The sequence below is a fragment of the Linepithema humile genome, chromosome 6, assembly GCF_040581485.1.
Source record: "Linepithema humile isolate Giens D197 chromosome 6, Lhum_UNIL_v1.0, whole genome shotgun sequence".
Taxonomy (NCBI): Eukaryota; Metazoa; Arthropoda; class Insecta; order Hymenoptera; family Formicidae; genus Linepithema; species Linepithema humile.
The window spans coordinates 16,365,706-16,392,966 of record NC_090133.1 but is presented as its reverse complement, the minus strand read 5'-3'; the positions used below and the strand labels follow the sequence as shown (position 1 = coordinate 16,392,966).

Here is a 27,261-nt window from a genome sequence, read left to right as displayed (position 1 = left end):
CGACGATTCTACGGTGTGCGCTCCCTTCCTCTTACTATTCCGACCGACTTCTCTCCGTCCTTCTTCCTCACTGTCTCTCCATCTCTCTCTCTTTCTCTCTCTCTCTCTCTCTCGCTTCTCTCTCCGCGCTCCTTATCCTCACCTCTCCCGTGTCCTCTCGCCTCGCAACGCTGACCGCGCTCCATGACCTGACCCTTCATAAACTAGGGCCCAACTGTGCTATATTTTAAATGCATATAGACGTAGGCGTGCGTATGTGTGTTAAAATAAATACAACAAGTAACCGGCGCGTATCGGTTCGGGTATAAACGTGGGCCCTCCGACACCTCGTTCGTCTCGAAAAAAAGAAGGCCCGAGAGGAAAGAACGGGAGAAGACGCGGCGCAGCATCGCGGGCGAGACTCCGAAAGCGCCGTAGCCTCTTTCTCATTGCCAGCAGGCACTGTCCGACATGTCCTAGGCATTTCGAAGTAATTAAGTCTCTCTTCTCTCCGGAATGTTGTAGCCGGGAGAGTGGGATTTTTTGATTGGAGAAATTAATGGTCCGACGATTTCTCCTAATCAGAACTCTGCGAATACCATCTTGCGAGCTTAATCTCATAAAGAGCAATAATCATAATGCGTACGATGACTTGAAAACAATTTCTTCCCAGTATAATAATAAGGCAATATGATAATTTTGCAAGGAAATTACTCGACACCATTTGCAAATTACATCATGAATATTTTTAGCAACTTCGATATAAAATTAAATTAATTTAATATTCGAGCATTTCAGAAGCGTGAGAATTTTTATCAATTTATCTTTCACGGCATATGTAAATTTTGAATAAAAAAGTTAACGTTTAAAATCCGTGTTTTACAAGTCAAAAGACGATTATAAAACGTGTTCTGCGTTAACATGTCGCGAAAGTAATCGATTTTCAATTTTGTTCATTTGCGAAATATTCTTGCAGTCAAATTTTGAAAGAAGCTGCGTGAAATAAATTAACGCTCGGTAGAAGCGAGCCGATTCGTCTGCTGATGCATGAGCGTGCCGTGAAACAGACTCCAAGCTGTCTGGCCTCTCTGGTGAATCCTCGGATCGTCTATATCCCCCCTTCGCTTTATTGCCGTTCGACCTTTTTTTCTCCCCCTCCTCTCTCCCTCTTTCTTTCTACCTTCCCGGCAGCCCTTGAATCTCTTCAGCGGGTCCTCGGATTCTCGCCGCTTGGCGGCATCGCCGTGGTTCCGACGTGAAGAACGAGAAGGGACACAACGAGAAAAGGGACTTGGCAGGTTGAGCCGTGTAAAAACTTCGGGTTACCTAGTCCTCGCGCTTGCGGTGCGGTTGGTCTTCAGTCGGATAGGTTCGATTTACTTAAAACTCACCACGAACGGAGGCGGCCGCCCTCCCCTTTCGAGACCGATTTTTCCCACAATCAGAGAGTCGAATGTAAAGCGTAACCGATCGAAGAGAGCCGTGCGCGGCGACTAATGCCGCGCGCGGATTTCGCACGCTCGATCATTTCTCAGCGCAATAATATCCTGCCGAGAAACGGCCGGGTGCAGTAAAATCAGAGAGACCCGAGCCAAGGGAGTCGCAATACGGACATTGTCCGGCGCGTAACGCCCGCGATCCGGTTCGCGCTAAATCTCGGCCGAGATTTCGCGTCGCCGCATTTATCGCGTAAATTACGAGCGCGTTACCGAATCCGCTCCGGAACGGGGACGGGCGGTTAGGGGGGAGGAGAGAGGAGAACACACGGGACGCGCTCGCTTCAGGGACATCGCGGACCGGATTTTATCGCGGGGCGTATCTCGCCGTGGAACGGCGCGATGTCTGAATCGAGAGTGCATCCGGTCATAAGCCGGTACTCTCCTTCGTGCGGGAGGTAACTCGATTAAGGGAGAACCGCGCGAGGTTCTCTCTCTCTCTCTCTCTACATCTCTCTTATTCGCGCGCGCGCGAAGAGAACACATTCGGAAGAAAAGGGAGACGCGAGTCTCCTCTCGAAGACACCTCGATGGAAGTGGTGGCAATACAGTTGGTACACGGCGACTTCCTTGAAGACGAGAGAGGGGGAGAGAGGGGGGGAGAAGAAGGGCGCGGTTATACCGCGAGAAGGAATCCCGCGGTAACACATGGAAGGATAGAGTTATTTATTGTTATGGCCGCCTGCAGCACACGGCGTCGTCGTTGTTGTGTGTAGGTGTCAAGGGAGGAAGAAAAGAGGAGGAGGGGAGCGGGGGGGAGATTCTCGAGGGCCCCTGCTTCGGCCGGACTCTCTTTCCTCTTCCCTCCCCCGCACCGCCCCTCCCCACATCCCTGCCCATCTCGGTCCCGCGCTCGCTCGCGCTCTCTGTGTCGAGGCACTTCGGTATCTACAAATACAGATACCAAGACTCCTCTTGGTGCTATAACACAGCCGGTCTCGCCGAGCCACGGGGACCGCTGCGATCTGTCCTTTTCCTCTCTCGTGCGCGCGCGCGCGCGCACGCTCGCGCGCCCCGTTCCTCCCTTTACGTCGTTCTTTGTCAAGGCTCTTTCTGCGAGAGCGTACGTATGCAACGAGCCGCCCACTCCCGGTGTGTATCCCGCTGGGTGTCCGACACCTACCTACATGGCCGCAGCACAACTGTATCCGTCCCGGCTGACCCGGTCCGCAACGCCGCGACGACCGCCGGGCCGCCGCCAGCACCTTCGCCGACCGTACGGCCACCGTCGTGCGGGCCGCGCGCACTAAATTTATCCCCCCCCCCCCACCTCCGGAATGACTTTATTACATTACGCCAAACGTTTAATGCGAAATTATTACTTAAGCCCGAACTCTGGCGACGACGCGACGGAGGGAGCGTACGGGGTTAGTCCAACAAATGGGGGGGGGAGGGGGGAGGGACGAGACAGTGGGAGCAACTTTGATTTACACGCCAGTAAAAACCACCTATCCGGAGAGCAAGGACCTCGGCGAAATTTCACCGACCGCGAACCCTTCCGAGCGCTTCGAAGCGATCTTGCGACGTGTTCGAGAGAGATGCATTTACGATTGAAGCGTATTCCACAGCCGACGAGCACCGATTTCGAGAAATGCGAAAAGTTTCCCCGAAATCACAATTCGTTGGTAATTTTAATTGCGTCAAAAAATTCAAAGAGAAAAAAAAAGGAGAACCCTTCAATTTCGGAGTTTGTTTATGATTCGCGTACGAAATCGAAACATCACGACGCTGTCTGCGAGCACCGGTAATGATCGAGGAAGACCACGAATGCGCGCGCGCGCGCGGTACCGTCCCGATCGTGTCAGGAGTCATGAGTTCTGCTCGGATGCCGGGGAGAAAAGAGAAAGAGAGATAGATATATTTTTACGAGCCTGACTGAGGTTAGTCTTGAGGTTCGATTCCTCACGGTGGAGTTATAATTTACAGCCTTCTGCCTCGGCCTCGGTTCTTCTTCCTCGCGCGCCAGCATCATTTTCTCTCCTTTTCTCCCTCTCCCTCTCATTTTCGTCTCTTCTCGCTTCGTTCGCGTCGTCCTTCCTTCCGCCGCTCTTACGTATGATCACGCGCGCGAGCAAACGCTAGTGCCTAAGCCGGCGAAAGCATAGTCGAGCTTAATGGTGTCTGTGCGCCCGTCTGCCCGTCCGTCCATCCGTTCGTTCGTCCGTCTCTTACCCGTCGTTCTCTCGGCTCCTTTCGCACTCGAGAGTACGTGTGGGTTGTTAGTCGGCCAGTTTATGCCTGGCTCGCCCGCATGCTCTTCCTACCGCGTTCGCTTCTCTTCGTTTGTAAACTCTCTCTCTCTCTGCCTTTTTCTCCGCCTGTTCCCGCGATCAGCGGATTGCTCTGCTTTCTCGAAGCGCGACGACGGAAAGGGTGCACGGAAGGCACTGCGGATGCTGCTGCCGGCAAATTTCAATTAAAAAAAAAAAAAAACAGAGTTTGCTAATCGTACACTGCTTCAATTTAGAGAACTACGTGAAGGATTGTCGCGACATGTATATTGAGTCCAGTTTGAAGATAAAAGACTATTGAAGATTATTGCGTAAGAATAATCGATAGGCCTGATAAATCAAATTCCACAATATTTTCGGACGTGTCAGAATTAAGCGAGAAATGCGAAGGATGAAAACCGTATTGCCATTACGTCGCGCTAGATTCGCAAAACCTATGCGCATCCTCGCTCACGCACGACGGAGCAGTGAACGATGAGGTTGAGCAATGATCCGCTACCAGCTGACCGTCACATTGTTACGGCGGACGACATATAGCGTAACCGGGATACGCCGTGAGCGCGGGCCCGTGTACCGAGCATGTTACGTAGGTGTACTGCCGGAGTGTGGGAAGAGCGGGGGGGGGGGGGGGCAAGCGGGGAGAGTGCACGCAGGAGGAAACCGACTTGGAAGAGAGTGCGGAGAGCCTCCGTGGTAGCGTCGGTAACTTCGGCGGGCGACGCGTCGTAAACTTTCGCCTCCATCGGCGAGAGCGCCTCCTTCGCGCCTTCCTTGTCTCTCCTCCTCTGTCTTCTGCCTCCTCTTGTCTTCCTCTTCCTCTACCACCGCGCCGAGCTTCTCCGATTCTTCTTCGCTTCCCCCCGCGATCTCTGCCTTCTTCCTTTTTCTCCGTATCTTCTACCGCTTCTCGGGACGCCCATGCTACCCCCGCTACTCCCCCCCCACGCACAAATACTTCTCCCGGACGCCCTCCTATTCTTCTCGCGCTCTCGCGTATGATTCAGCCTCGCTTCGGTTAAACGCTTATGCAGATTGCCGATAGTAAACGGTCGCCCGGACAGAAATAGGGGCTGCAGAGACCGGCTGCTGCGAACGACGGGGACGGCGACCGGACGCAGCGGCGGAAATGCGTTTCGTAGGCCCGCACGCACGTTGGTATGCGTGTGTGCGAGTTCGTGGGTGGTACATTCTCGTCAGATAAGAATCCACACATTAGACGACGTGTAGTTTTGCGCGCGCGAGTTCTGACTGTTCTGATTGAAGGTGATGACATAAAGAAAGTTTGAAATGAATTTTCTAGACGTAGATGTATGTATTGCAACGCGGTTGCGATTGACACTCTTTTGCGCGCTCTTACGACCTCCAAATTACGGCCGTCCGTAAGTGTAGCATGAAAAAATAATAAATTGCTGTATCGCGCTATTCAGGAGTACGAAATAATGATTACGTCCACACAGGTAGACAGCACAAGTGACGAAGGAGGTCGAGGACAAATATTTCTGGAGTAACTTGTCTCTTCGAGATCTTTCTGCTTATTGTGTTCCATGTTCCATTAATGTGCGGATACGTTAATAAGTATAATGACGAAAATATACTTACACTCATATTCACATTTGAACACAAAACTTGTTTTATTAACTGTCAGACGCAGGTCTATTTGCAATATTATAAATTGTTAAAAAAATAATAAATCTAGCGATATTAAAAAAATGTTTTAATTCAAAGTTTAAATTCGTATGTAATTAGAGCAATTAGAGCATTAGACAAAAAATAATGAAAAATAGCTTAATATTATAAAAAATAATATCGATGGATAAAACCTATCGATTCATAAAACGCGATTGTTTGCGCAATGTGTTGTTATTTTATACTGAAAAGAATCCTGCAATTAGTGTCGAAATTTTATTCAACCTCTCCGTTATTTGAAATTTCATAGCAAATCACACCACACAAGTGCATTTTGAAGACTTTAATAAGTTTTATCTACTAATATTATTTTTTTATATTTGTTCATTTCATTCGCTATTAATTTTTTCCAATATACAATGCGTCGGCAAAGTATCAAGAGGAATCAAACTTGAAACAAACTCGATTAGACAAATATATAAACGGTCTTCTTTTTAACGGGAATAAATACCCAAAGAACACGACGGATCTCTTTTAAAAATTCGCATCACGCGTTGTGGCTTCCTAAAAAAGACTTAATTATCTCACGTCCATCGTAAGATCATTGCGCTCACAAATAAAGATTTTGACGTAGCCGTCATTCGAATCACGTAGTTGGTGTACCCGTATAGTTAAGTCTGACCTTGAATGCGAATCGTGGAACCGATTCCTCTGCCCGCAAACAATATCTATTTTCGGCGTGTACGAGCCGGCGTGTCTTTTTCTTCTAACAAACTCATCTTCTTTCACGACTAATATTCTCTTGCAAAAATTCATACAATTTCAAAAATTATATCAACTTATACACGATATGTATTATTTAAATAATATAATATTCATAAAAGTGTATTTCAAATTATGCTACTTAACTTGATAACGTATTATTATGCATATCACCAGAGCGACTTTGATCAGAACTTTCGGAGTTGCAAAAAATGCAACAAGACTTGAGTATAAAATTCGACTAAATATAAGACCGTATTATTCAGAGAAAGAATTCGAACAAATTTAGAAACTTTCGCTCAATCTGTTTTACAAAAATGTTCATCGCCACTTGACTCGGCAGCTCGCGGTCCGTTAAATACTTAGAACAACAGAGTACCAGTATGATCCACGAGTTCGTTTAGAATGCCACGCATAATGGACGGCATACGCGCGGATTTCTATAGGCGGGCGCGGCTAATGAATATTTATTCAGCAATTAGACAGCGCTAATTCCGGAACTGCGACCTGATTTCGCCCGCCGTCGTTCCCCGCTGATGAAGTCATGCTCGCGCAACGCGTCGCTCGCTCATCTGTCTCGCTCCCTACGCGTCGCACACACGAGCGGTAGCAGTAATTAATAAAGTAGCCGGCGACCGTTGAAATTACCAGAACGTGAAACGCGAGTGTAAACACTTAAGCTCTCGTTCAGGTGATACTAATTGAGACGCTCCCTCGAAAGACAGTCGTCCCACTGTGCTAACGTCCCGTGTCAACAATCACCGACGGTTTAATTATGCACGCCTCTAATTACCACTGCGTACCGGGTGTCGCGGCGGTGGGGGAGGGGGAAGAGAGAGAGAGGGAAAAACGGACCGACCGAGTGCGTGGATACCCGTGTCTGGTGTTAGCCGCGATCCGTGTTCGACGCCTCTCGCGCCAGTCTCGCTTAATTTGTTTAACTAATCGGGACGGAACGTTAATTGTTTAATTATATAGACTCGTGCATGGGCGCGAGAGCGTGAGGTCACCGCGCGACTAATGACGTCTGCAGCTCTTCCAGGAGTCACATTCGTGACCAAACCGTGCTAATTGTCACGACGCGAGCGATTCATCCTAATTGGCAATGTAAAAAAAAAAAAGGAAAAAGATGAAGAGAGACAGAGAAGGAGAGCGAAGATGAGAAGAGGAAGAGTCAGCCAAGAGACGGATAAGCAGCGAAAAATGTTGGACTTTTTTTTTTTTAATCAGCGACACGACTTCGATTAAGGGTGCCCACCTACAAACCGTCCCCGCATTATATTGTGATTAACGCGCCGACTCGCGCGGTGGTCCGCTCCGGCGTACTTTACGCCTTGCACATTCCACGCCGCGCGCGTTTCGCGCTAGCAGCCGGTCGTTACTTCGCGGGGCTGCAGGGCCGATCCGCATATTGATAACGCACGAGTCGGTTTACGAAGCGACTTGACCGGCCGCCTCTCGCTCACTTCTTTCCGATTTCTCATCGATAAATAATTCCCTATCGCGCTGGCTTTGTGACTCGCGGCGGAGCACTCGACGAGATGATTCACTTCGCTCCTCATTCCTAATGAATCAAGATAAATACCGGTCCACTTTGTGAATAGCTAACACAGAGCCGAGAAAGCCCGGTTCGTTAAGTATCGCGTATGACAAATTGCTGCGGGAACAAATGTAGCCAATCATGTATCATTAATTCAAAGGGATATTATGTAAAGAGATATCGGCTTCGATAATAAACTCACCCGGCAGACACTCGGTACATTAATATCCTATTACGTCCCGCATAAAAGTGAAATATTATATTCCCGAAGTAACGCACGTCGATCGAAATATAATCGTCGACTGTCGTAAAAACGGCACGGCCAAATTAGCCTCCCCGGATCGCGTCGCGTCGCAGAAAATACAAGCGGCGAGGCGGTTAAGCCGGCGGCCTCGTCTAGGTCAACAAGGGTCCAACCGGCCGAGTCCCCGTTTCCAGCACTACACCCTCGTGTCCTTCGACAATTTTATCAGTTATTCCGCGCTATTCCCAGCCGTACGATTCCACCTACTATGCGAGCGGACGGAGGAACGGCACGATTCTTCGGAGACTTTTTTTCGCGAAGGCATCGCGCAGGAGGAAGGGCGAAGGGGGGGGGGGAGGGGGGGATGGATCGGTACTTGAGTATTCCGAGTGAAAGACTCGTCATGCGTGAGAGAAACGTCTAGTACTTTCTGTCTCGTCTTACGTATACGCCACGATATTACATCGAGAAGAAGTCAGGTCGGGAGAAAGAGAGAGAGAGAGGAGAGTCTCGTTTCTCCTGGCGCAAGACAATCAGGTAATGCCTGCTCGGTATGCCTGCTGTCGGTCGACGTACGCCTCTGGGGTGCCGTAAGGCACGGTACTGGCGAAAAAAAGCGTGCTGCAACGTCGTCGCACTACCTACGACCTCCATCTCTCGCATGGTTCCTCCTGAATTCTTCATCGGCTGTTGCCTTTCTAACGGTTCGCGCGCCGCCTGTGCGCAGCGACAGAACAAAGTCCGCGGTCGAATAGAAGATGAATTTACGAAAAGGATGGAGAGAGAGAGAGAGAGATTCTCGGGGAAGATGATGACTGAAACACAAATCCCTCGCGCGGTGCAGGTGTAGCAGTGAATGGCCGGTCATCAGTGGATGACCACGGAATTCTATTCTTTATCGGAACATTAATTGTACTTATAATTATATTTTTTTTAAATATAATTACATCATTATTTTGTAATTATGAGAAAGCAATCGAGCGGTCGTTCACTGCTGAGCTAAATACGCGCGCTCGCTATGTTTGTAGACACGTGAACACAAATCGTTGACCACGATAAATTCATGCACGTACGCGTGTGCGCGTATTAGAAGAAAAACTGACAAATGCGTTACACGTTAAGTAAACAGCTTTAAACTTATGCAAATCGCGCAATACAGAAATCTTCCCGTTCTTACGACGACGTGGTGGACTTGGACGCTTTCTACGGGAATGCCTAACCGCGGCGCGCTTGGAAATCATATTGCGCGTTATTTTCTCCGCAATTATATTACCGAGAAAATGAGATGAGAAAGCAACGTCCGTAATCCGCGAAAGCGCGGCTGCTAATTGCTTCCTGTTCACACTTTACATCGCATCACTTATCACAATTATTCGCGAGCCTTTGCAGATACGGAAAATTGACCGCTTAATGATCGCGGAATCGAATCACTCTCTAAACTGGCGTCATAAATGCTAAGTGCTGCAAATTTATGACAACTTTGTATTTATACAACGGGCGTTTCGCCGGGAAAGATCTCTCTCCTGCTCGCAGCATTCGTATTGCACAATTAGTTATCGGAGATGATTGATTTCTGTAAATTGTGCACGTATCACTCTGCCTCGTCGATCCCTCCATCGATTTTCGAGATAATGAAGAACGAAGAAAAATACGGAATTAGATGTCGATGGAACACGAAGCAGCGGAATAAATATTCCGTATCGCTCGATGAAGGGTGACTATCGAACGGTCGATGACTCAAGGCTTTTTTTTAGTATCGCCGATGATAATTTACGTCAGGGGTGCGCGACACGATCAGCAATCAATACCTCGAACGATACCTCCCCTAGCGCTTTTTCTATACTCTGATGTGCGCTACCCCTAACGAAGCTGAAAGACTGCCGTTGCCATTTGGCTGTGTGCCTATTCTAACGATCCAAACTTAAATAAATAAGGTCGCACAAATTTCTTACATTGTAATATTTAATATATTAAATTTTTGTATATAAAATATATTCATTATTTGTATAAAACTGCTATTTCATGAGAAATATTTTCGCAAAAATAAAATATCTAGATATACTAATTTCTGTTTTTAATTATTTTAGCGTAAAATTTAAAATTTTCATTTTTATAAAATTGTAAGAAAGTATTATGATAAACTAATTTGTTTTCATATGCAATATTTTATGGATAATATTTTATTAATACAATAAAGGAAATAATTTAATAAATACTCGCAAAAAATTTCAATTTTACAGTTTTCGTATTAAGAAAAATTGCAATTGAACGTGAATTAATTATTCTATTATTAATAACTAATTATTTTTATACAGACTTTCTCTTTCTCTCCCTATTAAAAGTTTATTATTTCAGTGCACAATGTATGCCAGCTGGATAATTAGTAATGTCGCGCGAATGAATTAAGGTTAAAAAATTCAGGAAAATACAGGAAGATTAATATAGTTTTCTCAATCTGTCAGCAAAAACCTGACATTAAGTCCGGGCGTAGGTTCCGACAGCTAGCTCGTAAGAGTAGAAGCCCTAATGACATTCACCCGATCAAAGGAGAAGGCCACCCTCGGAATAACTGAGGAAATTTAAAACGCGCTCTTTTTTCAGTCTAAAAGAAATGAACATTGACGAGGGTTAATGCTGATCACGTACGCGAAACCCTTCCTCCTTTTCCCGCCTTTCGAGAGCAAAGCTCACCCTTCGTCATTTTTCCCAATACCCAATAGTACGTACCAATCGATCAATTCAGACGGCCCAGAAATTGAACTACGATGCCCAACTCTCATGAATGTTATTACGTAATCATCATGCTGAATACAAATGCAAACTTGTAAACTGCAACGGCCGTGAGTTTTAATCCGTCAATTGGCACAGCTAAACCTTGATAATATTGCTAATACGATCGGTTTAATTTCGACGAACAAAGAAGTGAAAAAATATTACTTTTAAAATAAAAATACTAAAAATCTTCTAAAAGCTTACTTTGTTGCCGTAGTATTTTACACAATAAAATAATTCATAATATTGCGTAGAAAAACACACTATTCATATTTACCAATAATTTCTTTGGATTCGTTTTCCGATGCGTTAGCGGATAAAGAATACCTAAGCAGATCCGCGATAAAGCGTCTCGATAATGAACAAACCGGTACTTAACAAACGTCCACGTGTCAACGTGGTGTGTACTTAAGCGACGCATTCGCTTAATTTAAAATCCTCCTAGCACTCGCACGACGATCGTAAAACATGTCCAGAGTGATCGACCTGCGACTATTGACGTCACAAACATGTGCGCTCAGACACAAAAGAAGCAGAGAGTCTCTCCCTCTCACTGATCGTGGCCGCACAAAGATCAGCTTGATCAAAACCGTCACGAATATCTGGATCCAGACGATCTCGTAAATATTCAACTGCTGCCGACAAGGTATTTAGTAATCAATCTTGATATGGACCTACCGGCCGTACATAACACACACACACACACACCCACACGCAGCACTCACATTCAAATTTATAATAATGTAATTCAATTATAAATTTCACTCGAGAAAAGATATATGATAATGAAAAAAAAAAATGTTAATCGTACGATTGTATTTTTGTCATTTTTTAAAAATGTAATATAAATAATTCTCTTGGTATAAAATTTCGCGTAACGATAACAAATTGAAGATATGTGCATCAATTTAGTATTTCTAGCTACGTAATGATCAATTTGTCCGAACACGGTCGAAAAAAAAGTTAATGTTCGTATTAAAGTATTCACTTATCCCCGTTCGCCTGCCTTGAAATTTGCTCCGATACAAGCTGATCCATATAGTCATCCAGTAATGATTACTAACGACTGTACGCAATCGTATACGACGGATGAAAATTCACCATTGCCGCTCACGTACGGCAGTCTGCTCGATCGGAACATGTCACGTACAGATAATCGTAATGGCGTGCATTTTACGGATAATCTGTCTGCGCAAAATAAGAGATGCATCGGTATGCATGTATTCGTAACGAGTCTTTGCAATTTTCTTTTGTTTATTATTATATAATATTCAATGTGGAAGAGAAGATCCTAGCAATGATATTTTATACTCCAGCGCGGATATATCGAATTGAAAAAAATATTTATACCATTAAGTTGTACAAAAAGCAACTCTATATAAAAAAAAGCAGACGCTTGCGAAATCGTAATGAAATATTATTCTTCGTATCATGAGAAATTGCGAAACCCTGGCTCGCGCTTGTTAATAAATCCCATTTTCCTCGCGAATTTTTGAATTGTGCTATCCCCGACTTGCACTGTCTATTGCGGCAATAATCGAAAGTGTCGATCCGGCCAACCAATCCGACAATCTGAAATCATCGGCATCGTTGCATGCGAGCGATCACAGAGTAGGAAGGAAACTGGCCTCTCTTACCGGTCACGTACGAAGATCCGCCCGATCGAACGTGCCGCGGACAGACATCTGGATTGCGGTGCAACGTACGGATAATCATAATAGGAGGCGTTTTACGGATAATCCGCGCCGAGTGAAGAATACATCCAGGTATATCCCCGACGGGACTTACGAATACCCTCGTATACATGTCCGTGTATTGGTAAACATAGACGCGAGCACGGGCGTAGCAGTAGAGATCCCGAAACAACCGCGGCCCTCTTGCTTTTCTTCTTTCTTCTTCCTTCTTCTACTCGAAGGCTCGAGCGAAGCGAAGCGGATAAAGTAAAAAATTGTCAACGTGTTTGATCATTAATCATTAAACTCGAATTTGACTGTGATACGGACAAATTTAAGAAGTATCTGCATTAAGTTCGGATCTGAATTAATTTTTCAAGTGGCAGGACAAGAATGATGTATGCGTTTGCGAAAAATGGAACGTAACGGGGATTGTATGTGTATGGAAACAAAAGATCGCAGAAGCGAACGCAAGCCAAATAACTCTCGTTGTATTATATATATAAGCGCGCAACGGTACACATATAAATAATTTTACGTGACATCGCGTGCGCTTGCCATATACGATTCTTTACGCGCACATGTCGTCGGTGGAATATTTGAGAAACTAAGAGAGAGAGAGAGTGGAAGAGAGAAAACGAGGAAAGAGGAGGCGCATCTTTACATTTCAAATAAGTGGACTCACTCGCACCCAGGTTTCTTTTTCCTCCTTCGAGAAAGAAAGACCTTTTCTCCCCATCCTTATACGTATTCATTATTGGTACGCTTCTAGTCGTGTCGCTCGAAACGTAGGTACCTGAGCCGAGGCCTCTTATTTGTCATAAATCAGCGCCGGATCGTGCATCTGTCTCAAAATTCTCGATTTCGGAATATCACATTTATGCCCAGGCGCGTTCAATAACATTACAAATAATTATTGTAACAGCGTTTCCCTCGACAGGACCATTCAATATTTCATTCAAAAATCCGCAGATGCGCCAAAAGCAGCAAGAAATAATAATGCAATCTTCTGTCGATAAATGAAAATTTTATTCATACCGTTGCGGTAATATTATATTCAAGTTTTTTTTATTAATTTCCTTTTTTAATCTGCGAAGCTTAAAATAGACGCATTATATACCACTTTTATATATCATTTGAGGGAAGAGATTCTTTGACGAATTTTTAGTGATCCCGTAGAAGTCCCTCATTTTACCGACGCTTTTATGCAAGTCGGCGGAATAAGGTTGAAGAACCCCGAGAGGAGCATCGAACGAGTCTAACGAAGCCCAACCCAACTACCGCCGCCAAGGGCTGTCTCGTTATCTTTTACAGATAGGAAGCCCACCCCCTCCACTCCCCATCCGTCGCGCCGCCCTCGTTCGGCTTTCCACGTGGAGGAACGAGCGCCATTATCACGAGAATCCTTATTTATTGGGAATCGATCGTATTCAAATCCCCCCCGGGTTCCTGCCTTGGACAAGGACTGACACAAACTTCTTTTTCCAGTCTATAGAGAAATCGTGGACCAGAAAAAGAATTTATCCGGTGCGCTGCCATCGCTTCGGCATTGTCGTGCTCCGGCAAACCGAGAAAATTTTTCCTAATCGAGAAAGAAGGAATTTGTAATCAGCGAGTCGCCGTAAAAAAATACTTCGATAACCATCGTCGATTAGAAAGCCCGCCAGATAAATAAAAGAGGATTGTCGCTGAATTCAATATAAAAACTATCTGAAACGAAATCCCAGTCTAAACAATACAAAGTCAAAACATATAAAGCTCCGTCTCCCTCCTCGCCACTTAACAAAATCTCCGATAACCATAGCGATTATCGTTCATTCGTCGCGAACGATGCAGAACGAAAGCAGCGCGGCGAGTCGCGCCGCCTTGTTGAGCTTGTTTTTCAATTACGACGCGGATATAGCGGCGATATAAAACAGGATTCAATGTTATTATCCTTGGGCGTAAAATGCACGAAATAAGACGGACACCCGTAAAACGCAATAAACAGGCGAGTTTATCTCGCGCAGTCGTCACTCTCGAGTTCGTTCGGCGATGCGGAGGCGCTTCGAAGCGAGTCTTACGCGCGCGAGTGGCACATTATGGCGTGCAAGAAGAACGAACGCGCAACTATGGGGACCATAATGCGATAATAATTGTGATTTTTGTCGCGGACGACGAGACGACAACGCGCTGAAAAAAAAAATATATATATATAACTCCGCTGTGAATTTCCGCTCATGAACGCCACGTAAAGCACGCGCGGCGGAACGCAGACCGGGCGACTTTCGTCGCGTGCGATTATCCCGTAAATGTCAGCGAGAGCCGCGGCTGAGGTCGATGGTGTGCCGCTTTTACGTGCCGCTTTTACGAGCATCCTCTAGGATGCTCTCTTCCAAAAAAGGGATGTCTCACTCGACCCCGCGCGGAGGACACGGAGACGCTCCACGAGATAAGACCCCTGACATGACGACCCGTTTCCTAAACTAATGTCTTTAACGATTCTGTTTTACTGCCAGAGGCTATATCGGGTTTAGCAGCTACATATTGATCGATGCAAAACGAAGGGAATATGCCTTGATATACGATAGCAATGATTTTAGCGTCTCCCCGTTTACACAAAATGCCTAAAAGATGTTGCGCGAATAAATCTCTCGCGATACGTAAATGAAATAAACTCGTATTCCGAGCTTACTTTCCGGCAACAAATTTGAATAAATTTAAACTTGAGTAAGAAAAAAAAACAATCTTCCGTTCCTCGGATAATCTATAATAATTCGCGAAATTAAACACGCAAATCGTCAGTCTAACCGCAAAAATATTCCTCAGTCGATCCAAGATATTCTGTATTGCCCGCGAGACGCTATGTATTCATCATAATGGAAGGTACTATATCTCGCGATCAATTTCTTACCCACGTTTGCGCTCCGCGTAGCTTCTCCTCGCTATCTTCTCGCGCGAGGATATTATTAAGAAGGGCGGCCGGGAGAGCGACGGCGCGGGGGGGAGAATTGGGGAGAAAGAAAATTGACTTGAAGAAAAACCCCGGCTCGGAAGACAGCCGGCTCCGGGGCTCGTGTGTAAACTTTTCTGAATTTCCTTAGGCAAATATTGGCCGGGTTCGCGGGCGCTCGCGCAGGGTCGTGCGAGGCGGTGGCTCTTGGGTGAGCCCTTAGGGCGAAGAAAATGAAATTTTTCTCCGAGAGCGAACGCTACGGTGCGCTCCACTCCAGGTAGAGGAGAGCAGAGGAAGGGGGACTCGAATTCGAAATTAGCTCGTATCGAGGTCGTGCACCGCGCCGCGCCGTCTCATATTACACGAGAAATATATATACGCGCAGACATGCGCGCGCGAGCGCGTGCATGTGTACCCGCGTTCATAAAAATATTCCTTGATCGTCGCAGAAAATTCTGAATTCTACGGAAAGTCACGTAGAAATGAACCACTGCCCCGAGGCACATGCAAATCTACCAGAAACGAGTACGACGAATTTCGCGGGAGCGAGTGCGAATCTGTCATGAGTTGCACAGCATCACAGTAATCTTTTCGTGCAATATTATGCGCGCGTAAATAATATATCTAGCTTCCTCTCACGCGTGGGATTAAAAATTTGAGCAAGCCGTTTGTGCTTCTCGTCAAGATACACGCTTTGAATTCCGCTATTTCATGTACGAAATTTATATGAAAATTTTTAACAAAATTGAATCTTTTAATTGTTAATTTACTTTTTTTTGTGAAAATTAAATTCTAATAGGCAATGTACATTATACAAATATTTTCTGGAACAGTGCGATATAAAAGAATTCAAAGGATTAATATGCCATTGTTACAAATCGAAATAATGTGTGAGTTGGAAGAATAATAATTCCATTTCGTATAATTTGATGAAAGATAAACAGATTCCGAGTTGAGATATTAGCCTACAATAACGTATGTACGTTCACTATATTCGACGTATGTAATTCAATAATAACTTCGTCAAAAGTAATATTGCTCCAACAAATTGTATCGGAAAACACTTATTATAAATTTTCTAGCAAATCCGCTCTAGAAAAAGATTATGACACGAGGCTGACATTGAAAATATATTTAATATTATTTCGCGGTATTTTCTCATTATTAAACGTCAGAGCAAAACGATAATACTTGAGCAACAATGTAGACGAATTTCTCGACATTTATAAGGGAACCTAGATTACAGCCAAACAGTAGTAGTAGTAGTAGTAGCACTAATAGTAACACAGTAGTAGTAGTGTGGTAGTAATGGTAGTTATACTAGCAGTAGTACTAGCAGTAGTGGTAGTAATCGTAATATTTAGGGCTGAAGGTGGTTCCCGTAGGTGAGGAGGGTTGCTGGTGGCTCGCTGTTGGAGGTGGATGGAACGGCAATCATCCCTACTTGATGAGTTTTTCTTATTTTCCCGGCGGAGTTTTAAAAATGGCCGCTTGGCATGCAAGTCTGCTCGTGCGACCCGGTCTCTCTTGGATTTATTTCGATTACTTTTTTCCACCCTCGTACACGAAGCCATCCGTGTCATTCTCCTCCCGCGTCCCTTCCCATGTCATGTTTACACACATCTATATTCGCCAGTGTCTGAGAGTTTTCGATCGCTCGCATCTTCACTCGAGATCCATTTGCATCTCTTGCAGAACGCTTTTATAGAGATTTGTAACTAAATGTTTCGTTTTTTTCTTTCTAGATGTTCGAATTAAGATCTAGAATAAAATGAGACAGTGACAATTATCCTCCTTTTGCTATTCTAAACAAATTAAATATTTATTAGAAGAGCAGCTTTTCTTAAAATGTCTCATTTTTATTTAGAAATAATATTTATTTCATCTTCGTGAAGTTAGAAAAAGTTAGTTGAGTAAAAGTTTATTCACAAATAAATCGATTGGAATTTTCATCTCACTTATTCGTGAATAATGTCCAATTCTCTCTGTCTTTAAATATCTCGATATATTTCCCATTATGTCTCTTTGCTCATTAGGAGAACAGAATCTTTAATTTTAATCAAGACTGATTATAGTTATGCGGGCAAGCAGAAAGCTCATAGATCATAGAACGATGTTGTAGCGGGTCTAACAAACAGGATATAGCAGGAACTGTGTGTCCAGCAATCATCGAGCATTGAGCGAAAAATTACATTAGTAAGAAGCCATTGATATTTCATAAGGCAGGATCGCACTGCCGTGCACACGCACATATCACGATCTCACGGACCTGCTCCCAGGAGATCTCAATCAAGGCGAAAAATAATTTTTATCCCGACCCACGTCAGCCTGCTCCAATAATCTTCGCCGGTTCTGATCGAGTTCCCTTCGCGCAATCGATGAGCATTACACATACACGTATAAAGATACCTAATTTTTTTCCTTCTTCGTATCTCAAATAGCAAATCTTAATTTTTATGTGAATGTGTGCGCGCGCGCGTGTGTGTGTCATAATTATTTCAAGTATTATGTCACGACTTGAATCGTTAGCACAATCGTGCAAAAGAAATTTTTGCTATCTTTCCGAATGAAAATTAATTCACTCACGCAACTCATCGAGCAATGTAATGTCAGTTGATTTCTAACGCAAGAAGATACTCCGACGGAAATCCGGAGATTAAGAATCACATCCGATCGTCGTCGGATGCCGCTCCACGAGCGCAATCGAATTTAAAGGAAAAGATCGAGCGACGCAAAGAGCATGCTTTCCCCGGCAAACTCGTTTTTCTCGCGTCGTCGCCGGACGCCTCGAGATCATTAGGTAGGAAATCGCATCGGATAGAGGTAGAGGAGGATTCGACGCGACGACTGCGCGGCGGGAATGAATTTTTTGAAAGATCGTCGCCTTCACGAACAAGGAAGAAGGGAGAGACGCGCAGCCGGCAGCCCCGGGATCTCGTTCTGTCTCACCTTCTTCCCCCTTTCTCACTCCTTCACGGAGCTTCCCTTGTCGTTTCGTCACACCTCCGCACCTCCTTTGTTTCAGCCGCTTCGCCCTCGGTTTTTCATACTCGGCTTTTTGCCCGCGCGTTTCGCCACTTAACTCTGCTAGTGTCGCGTCATCGCCGTGGCTGTCCAACGGCCACTAAGGACTTCGCGCGGAGATATTGGTGGTATGCGAGAAAGAGAGAGAGAAAGAAAGGGAGAGGCATCTGGTCCATTCTACCTTTGATCCACCCTCCCCTCCTCTTCCATCCTTTCTTGCTACATTCTTCTTGCTTCGGATCTAATATCGCGAAAGTTACAACGGCGACGAGGTCAATTCGTTGACGACGGAGTTAGATTAGCCCCAGATTGTTTATTAACGATGATGTAAAAGTGTTTTCGCAAACCGATAGCAATATTTAATTGCTATTTCAATTATTCAATTGATCTTACGTTAAAGTTGTATCGAACTGTTTAAGCGTGTGTCGCGAATATCATATTCCCAAGTCCGCAAAGTTTTCTGCGATCAATAAATAAATAAAATTCTCGGCGACGAGAAAATAGAAAACGCCAGACGCCGACAATCCCTTCTTCTCGCCGCAATTATATTTTAACGAGGCGAAAGTGAGAAATCGCTAGAATACAATTAATTAAAAATGCATCGGCCTGATTGAGTAAAACTTCGTCCGCGCATTTACCTATCTGTCTGTGAGCGTGTCTAACAACGTCGAGCATAGTCGTCTGAATGGGCGTTGGAATGCGCCGCTGCTTTCCTCCCTTCCCTCCCCGTCCTCTCTTTCTCACTCTTTTTCTCTGATCCTTCTTTGCCCCCAACATACCGCCGATGTATTCCCTTTATACGCAAACACATATATCCGGTCTCTCACCCACGCCATATATAGGACTCCCATCCAGTGATGGATACGAACGAAGCGTGAAAATTTCGGAAAAATTTCGGTGACCATCACTGCGCTTCGCACGAACACGAGACGTTTCGAAGCAGAAACAGTTTCCCCAATTCGAAAAAATTATACCTCGCGAATTAACTCCAACGCCGGATTACGGAAAGTTGCAAAGAACGTAAACCTGCAATTATGCGCGCGAACACCGGCATGATTTATTAATTCAATGAAAAACAATTTCCCGCACGCGAATCGCTCATTTCGTTAACTTTTATTAACCGTCGCTCCACGCCGATGCGAGAACAAAAGCTTGAAATAGTAATCTAACAGTTGGCAGGCTCTAATAATATTTGTTTGGGGAACTAAAGAGGTTACTATGTACATATTTGCAATCGCCAAAATAATTTCATCCTCCTATCGATTTTACCTGAATCTTCCAAATCTTCCAAAGTTAATTCATCACTTTGCCGAGAGAGCGCGATTATTCTTAAAAGAATGCCGAGGTTCGCGCAACAATGAGTTTGTAATAAAATTTATAAAAATTATCTGTTATTGTCACAATGCGCGTCGGAACAAACGCGAGTGTTTAAGAAATGCTTACGTTGTACAATACAATCTCCCACTGTCGATTTTGCGGCGAAGGAGCGCGGTCCAAAGCCGCGCAAAAAGGTCCTATTGAAAATCAGGGTTACGCGATTATGCGCTCGCCGATCCAGAACCTCCAGGCCTCTTCCAATTATCCCGAAACTATTGTCCTTCCGCCTTGCGATCCTCGGTCAATATCTTCCCTTTCATGCCCCGGTTCCTCGCGAAAGGAGCACAAAGGAGCGCGGGTTCCTTCATGGCAGAGCTACGACGCACTGATTAAAAATTATCACCCATCGACTACAAAGGGGGCACTTGCCCACCACTCGCTGTCCTCTTCCTTTCCTACAAGCCCCCTCCCCCCCCCTCCTTTTTCTTTTCCTTTTTTTGTTTCGCCGACACTTCGTCTTCTTATTTATCTCGCCGTGGTCCCTACGAAAACTAAACAAGCCTCGGTCGCCGAGGAAACTTGGCAGACGAATTAAAAGTTACTCCCGGTGTGTATATATGCTTGCATGCAAGTGTGTATGTGCGTGTGGGACGAGAGTTTCCGATTCGTAGCGCAAGTGGTTATGGAAACGAGAAATGAGCGATTGCCTCCGCAAATACTTGGCATTTGGCATGCAAAATACGGGCGTTTTCTAAGACCAACAGTTCATGACTCTTTTACTACATTGCTCGGTTTCGTCTCAGATTTGGTTTTAATCGTAAACAAAATGAATAAAATCGTGGTGCATTGCATTGAATATTTTTTGTCGTTTAAATTTGACCGAACGATTATGCGAATTCAAGCAATTAGTTCGCGTGCCGCGATTCGCAAGTGCACGCGAACGGTCGTTATTCTTAACGATGTAACTCGATGACTTCTGTTCTCTCGATGGGCAGGACAACGTGCCGTCAAATCGACAGAGTTCTAGACCGTGATTCTTTACTTTCGCGAGATAATAATAAACGTATCTTTCAATCATTATTTAATTCTCCCCGCAACCGGTATTTAATGTGCGGTTTCGTCATAATGGCATGTTAATCGCCGCAGGAGAGAAAACCGCTACCGCTGCCTCCGTATGGCAGACCCTAGCTCCTCGATCTCTTCTTAGGATCGATCCTATACCTTTCTGACGTATACACGAATACGCCCATCGGCATTCACGAGCGTCGGTCACGAAAGGGGCCATGACTCGCGACGTGATTCGCACGTATCGTTGCCCTCACGATAATCCCAATGCCAGTGAACTTTCAATCCCAAAGGAGCTCCGGGCTAGCTCCGTCGCTGAATTCCTGCATCACCTTCTAGTAATTGCCATCTGCTTCCAAACTGGCGCATCGCCGACAAAACATTCAGCTGAATCGTACAACGGACAAATATCGGCGGCAATTAAGATCAATGAATCCCAACACGATGAAGAGCACATTACACTTGAGAAAAGTAGCAGTTGTTTTCTACAGTTCTTTGCAGAAAACGCGGAATTGATGTTCTATTTTTCTAAATAGCTGTTCATAAAATTTTTTGCTTCGTTTTAGTGCTAAAACGCAGTAAAAATTGCACAATTAAATTCCGAATATGCAACATGATAATAATTATCCGATCTATTTAAAATTTCTGAGATTGAAATCTGAATTAGACCTAATTATTTAACGTCTGTAAAAATGAAAACGACTATGTTAAGCGATTATACGTATGTATTGGAGCCACGTGTGATTTAATTCAACGCGTGTTGTACGTGTAATTTCGAAAATTTCGAATGCACCGCGTGAAACGAGAGTCGCCGGCTAGTCGGCGCAGAACTATACTAAAGCATTGAAATGAGTTCTGAGAATCCGGGTAGAGGACTTCACTGTCTTTAGGTGCCGTCCTAGAATCTACGAAATTGATGACTCCCCTTCTAGTCCAGTCCATTGTGTCTAATTTGCTAATTTTAGACAAAGGTCATTGAGAGGAATATCATCCAACGTGAATCACGAAGGAATCGTTTCATAAAGCCTGCTCGTGTCTTCTCGAGCGCCAGAATTAACGAGATTTAAATGACAAATCGCAAAAACATTCACGAGTTCTAAAAAGTCGAATATTACATGTAACTCTTTTTCCAGAGGGATTATCATTATCGATTTAAGCATGAATTATTAATAATACGGACTCGTTTCTCTTTGGCGATCGTCAACAGAGCAACCGACATGTTTTAAAAGCACAATTTTTTACTACATTTCAATCTCGCGTTTAAGGCGGTGCTGCTATACAATAAATTGAAAGGGGCAACATTTACACGTGCGTCTCGCTGAATCAGCATGAGGAAGCACGGCATAACGAGTCGTCTGATATTACTTGTTACATCGCGTCGTAATTTTAGTAACTATTCGATGGAGAAATGTGCACGCCACAACAAGCACGAAATGTTAAAGGAGCTAATTCTATAGAAACTTGTCACGTAGAAGATGAAGAAAATAAGCAGAAGAGAATTGAGGATAATATCACAAATGTTTTATGTCGAGCGATTTTTTTATTCTACTTTTCAGCGCAACGTTCCTTTCTTTAGTGTACCTTGTAGATCCTGATTAAAAGATCTCCCCTCAAATCTTGATGATAGTTCCAAGTATGCTGCTGAATTTTGAAATAGGCGGAGAACGCGTGATTTGGCAATGCGCGAATCTGCCACTCGACCGTACTATAAAAACCTTATCGGCGATCTTGCTGCGGCTCGTGTGGGGACGCTTAATATTAATGTCTCCGCTCTTGCGGAGGTATCCTTGCATTCGTGCATACCGGGTGTTCCGGAATTGAATCATACTTTTTTCCCGGCACTTCTGCGTGTGCCAAATCCTGTTTTGTCGCGATTGTTCCAAGCTATCTTTGATTTAGCCGGTACGATGAAAAGATAAGAGATTCTAACTCTGAAAATTCTGAAAATAAACGCTTTCTAATATTTTAATTAAATTGAGAAAAATATTATTTCGCAAAGCTACTCGAGATTATCATCTTAAATGTGTTAAAAACGCATGAAAAATTATACGGTCAAATAATTATAAAATTATACAAGTATAATAACTGAATTTAATACAATAAATATTCACAAGTGTTCGTGACAAGTTTATAAATGCGGGATTCCGTCGACAATTCATGTCGAATTAATGTGTCAATCGCGCGGTAAGTAATCGCGCAGCTTAACTCGTGTCAACCTTCGAACTTATTGACCCAGAATGAGATGAAGTCGGTCTTTGACGCAGCCTTGATCTTTCGCGATCTTTCATCCTTGCACGATACTGAGGATCGCCGTCGATACCGAAGAGATCGAAATCGTCATTAATTCCACGTGACTCCGTCCGCCCCACCAATCGTTCTCTGGAGTTTCATGCTCCGCTCGTTCTGAGCACCATGACTTTTACCTCTAATTGCGAGTCACCTCGCCCAGGGACTTTTTCGCAAGACGAGATCGTTGCACGCAAAGGTCACTAAGTTGTTTACGAAGGAGCAAATGTTATCCTTTAGGCGCGATAACGGCCATCGTGGATAAAGTGGGAACGCTTGACACGTTGTTAATCAAAAAGTCACACACACACACAAAGAGACTAAAATCGATACACAAAGAAATACCAACTTTTGCGACCGCAATTTGCATACATAAGCGTGATAAATGCTACTTTCTTGTCATATTTGAATTAATACTTTATTAATACTCGATCGATGTAACGGGAAGAATGATTAGTTTCTAGCAAATAATCCTAAACAGTTTTAAAGACACTGTACGCGAAGATGAAATAGTTGCGTTCATAATTATATATTTGCTCATTAATCGATGTATGAAATATGAATATTACGAAAAAATAACTCATATTTATATTTTTATTTGTTCGATCAGGACGGCTTTGTAACTCGGTCACCCTATATAAGATCTCGGATATATAGCGGTGCTGTGCACCAGGTACCAACGTCTCGCATCCCCCAGTATAACGTATGAACACCACGGGCCCGAGATGGTATAGGAGTTTAATTGGTGGTAATATGAATCCGTGTAATATAAACCGCCATCAGTCTCTCTCGGCGGGAGAATGAACGTGCGAGAGGAGGACCGAGCGACGAGCGGGTCGGATCAGAGAGCGAGAGAAGAGGCACACGGGTCTCCGAAACGGTGTCTCCACCTTCGTAATACCGACGGCTCTTTTTATCACTGTCGCGAGATTCGGTGCTCTTTAAGCGCACCGATCGCTGATTACGCGAGCAATAATTCACGTGGGGCACGACGGCGTCCTAACACGGTAATCGAAACCTCTTATCAGACGCGATCCTTTTGTTGCTAAAAAAAAAAAGGAGCATCGGTAATCAAATCTCTTTGTAATTGTATATATCTCGTCCTCTAAGACTAATTATTAAGTGTATGCGATTAACGAGTTTACACAATTGATGTTAAATTAATGACAAAACTTATATCGCAAAGAAACATTTGGAAGCATCAGATTGCCGCGTGACGGAGAACAATAAATTCAATTGTTCAAATAGAGTTGGAATTATATTCCTGAAGAAGTCGGGATTCGCGCCAAATCACAAAGGCATTCAATAGAAACGGGAGAGCTAAAAATCCCGCAAGAAAGCCCAGTAGCGAGAAGCGTTGACAAAAAAAAATTGTATGGCTCGCAATTCTCAAATTCTCCGCGCGCGTAAGACGGAGAGAGAGAGAGAGAGAGTGAGAGAAAACAAAGTTCGTTGACTTTCTAGGGACGCGACCCCAGCGCGATCGGTGGAAGATAAATACCCGAGCTCGGGAGGAGGATTCCTCGTTCTCCTGCGGGAAACGAACCACCCCGTCATTCCTCAGAGTCCTCCCTTCGCGTGCGCCCTCCCCGAGGAGCCCCCACCTCTCTCTCTCTCTCTCTTTCTCTCTCTCAAACGCATTTTCTCTAATGTATTCACAAATCTTCGTTCTAACGCGGCGTTATCATTCTCCCAGCAGCTTCGACCGCCTTCTCGCGTGCAGCGGCCGCGCGCGAGTATGCGAGTGTGCGACTGGCGCACAAACGGGTGCTCGCTCCCGTTTTTCCGCCCCTCGTTCGAGGGGTGGAATTCATTTCACGGCCCAACGCCCTCGGTCTCCCACGAATGGCACCGTTCGATTGCTTCGATTATCCTTACCTTATTTCTCGAAGCTCATCCCTTCAGTCGTTCTCCAACCACTCTCGGCGCACAGAGTCTCCTCCTTTCCTTCGATCCTGATTCTCCATTCTCGTGACATCGAAAAGCGTCTCTATATGTCGCGACGACGCGTCTTGCAGCCCCCTCGTCGTCCCTCCGTCCCTTCCCGCCGCCGTCGTGGAAATTCATCACCGCAGGTATACATAGAAATCCCAGATGGATCCCACCTACGTCAGAATAGTAGTTGGAGCACTTTTGAAATCCAGGAAAGGAAAGAAAAAGATCGAGTTTCGCGAAAATTAAAGGCAGTCTGTGAAAAAAATCAACAATAGCGTCAAACTATTCTCCACTTCAACCGCAAATTTAAATTATTCTAAAGCAATCATCTATAATTATGAATTATACAACTAAATTGAAAAATTCTACAGATTTAGTGTTTTGTGAAATAAATTTTTCTTATGGATCTTCAAATCTCTTCCCTTTAAAGAAATAATTAGATATAAATATAATCATTGTGCAAGGATAATTAGCCAGAATGAATTAAAGTAAAAATAGCTTAATTAAGGACAATAATGCTTAAATATAATTAAGCATCCATCTCAGCCACACTCAATGTCACAATCGAAGTAATTATAATGTAACGTTCTGCCGCGGAACAAACTATAACAATGCCAAGAACCGCTCGTTTGCATTATAATTTCAGCCTCGGAACTCATTCGACTTTTCATAAAACTTTACGTCTCTGGTTACGTACATCGCTCGGGCACGAAAACGTATTCGTAATCGACTCCTCGCCGGTACATGCAGGATATTTCGAGGGTGAAGATAGGAATATTCCAACAGAACATCGGGAGGGGGGGGGGAAGCAAGCGAAGGATGGAGAGAGAGAGAGAGAGAGAGGAGGGTTGAATTCGCATCGTCATTCCGGAATATGAGATTTTCAGAAGCGCCGTCGATGGTTAGGCGGAAGAGAGGATAAGGCAGGACACGGGGTCGCGAGCCTGCGGGGGTGGAATTTCAGGAGTGGATAAAGCGGACGATCGCGCGCGGGCCGAGCTCTTCCGTATGTAAGCCGCATAAGTGAACGAGTGGCGCACGTGTGTGTGTGTGTGTGTGTATGCGACACATTACGTGTGTATAACAAAAGAGAGGGAGAGAGAGAGAGAGAGAGACGGCGGAGAGGACATTATTGGATTCTGAGCATTCCCGGAGTTATTAAAATTCGAAGCCAGCCGCGAGGCACACGGTGGCGCGGGGCTCGCGGGAGAGAGCGGAAGGATCCGTACGCAGGACGAAAAGCCAGTCCGTCGTGAAAGAGGGGTAAGACGCTTCCACGGGAATATTAAACTCTCGATACGGGCTGCCCCGTCTTTCAAGAAGAGCCCTCCGTTACCTCGGGCATAACAGTTTCTCCCGTGCAGCCGGCTAACCACGAAGAAGAGAATAAGAAATGGGGAGATTGCGTCTCGGAGACGAGACACTTAACAGGATGGAAAGTTAGCTGGGGTTTTAGTCAAGATGAATACTCGCAATTCCCGCGAACATGTTTTTTGCTGCGAGCTTCTCTCGAACTTGTCAACATGTGATTCACGCCCGGGCAAAATTAATATGCACACCGTCTGCAAATTTTTGCCAATTGAAAATGTGACGATTAAAACGATTCGCGGTAGGAAAAAATGAAATACTTTGCCTTACTTTTGTTTGCTGCTTAGTTTATTTCCAACAAACGGTATTTAGCATAAAAAAACTAAAAACTAACATGCCGTTTAAAATATTTTCAATTAAGAGTTTTTTGCAACGAAAAATCTTTGCTACACATATATTATATAGCAAATATAACGGAATATTTAAAATTAAATCACACTAAAAATATATTAATTTTGTTAATGAATATTAACTTTTTCATTTGCTGTCAATCAAATTTTGACTCAACGATACTAAGATAAGAATAATGGTTACACAAAATTTATTAACTACGTTACGTAAAGCTGAATTATCACATAGCTCTGCGAAAGTCAATATCATATCAATTTGCTGGTTGTTATTAAGATATAACTATCGCAAATCGATGAGACATTAATTTATTAAGACCTTGCGAGCTAAATCTGGCGATGTCCAACGTCCAATTCGCTGTGACCCCGTGCGACCATTTTCCTTTCGCTTTTAACGTAAACGGACTATTATCGAGGAGAAGTAATCGATCATCCGAGCCAATAACAAATGTCCCCGTGGAAAGTAGCTCTCTCGACGTCGCGACAAACACAAAAGACGCGAGCGGCGAATTTTCAAGAGGGTCTGCCGCAGGGACGGGGCCAGGATTCACCTTCGCGAGGGCCGATGCGAACGAGGGTGGAGCTGGCGTGGATTTCACCTACGATCGCATGTGAGCAAATATAGAGATCCTCAACGTAATCTGCGTAATCGCCGGATGAC

General features: G+C 44.5%; 1 protein-coding gene and 1 long non-coding RNA gene across 11 annotated transcripts in view; one reads left to right on the top strand and one right to left on the bottom strand.

The window, feature by feature from the left end:
* The window catches only part of LOC105676889 (uncharacterized), a 203,848-nt gene that overhangs the window by 105,808 nt on the left and 70,779 nt on the right, over window positions 1-27,261 (bottom strand). Inside the window, exon 5 of the long non-coding RNA XR_010890779.1 lies at window positions 24,829-25,055. This is a non-coding gene — a long non-coding RNA (uncharacterized lncRNA). The remainder of the gene's footprint in view (window positions 1-24,828; window positions 25,056-27,261) is intronic.
* zfh2 (Zn finger homeodomain 2) overlaps window positions 1-27,261 on the top strand; it is a 363,357-nt gene that overhangs the window by 303,471 nt on the left and 32,625 nt on the right. The gene's annotated exons all lie outside the window — the stretch shown is intronic.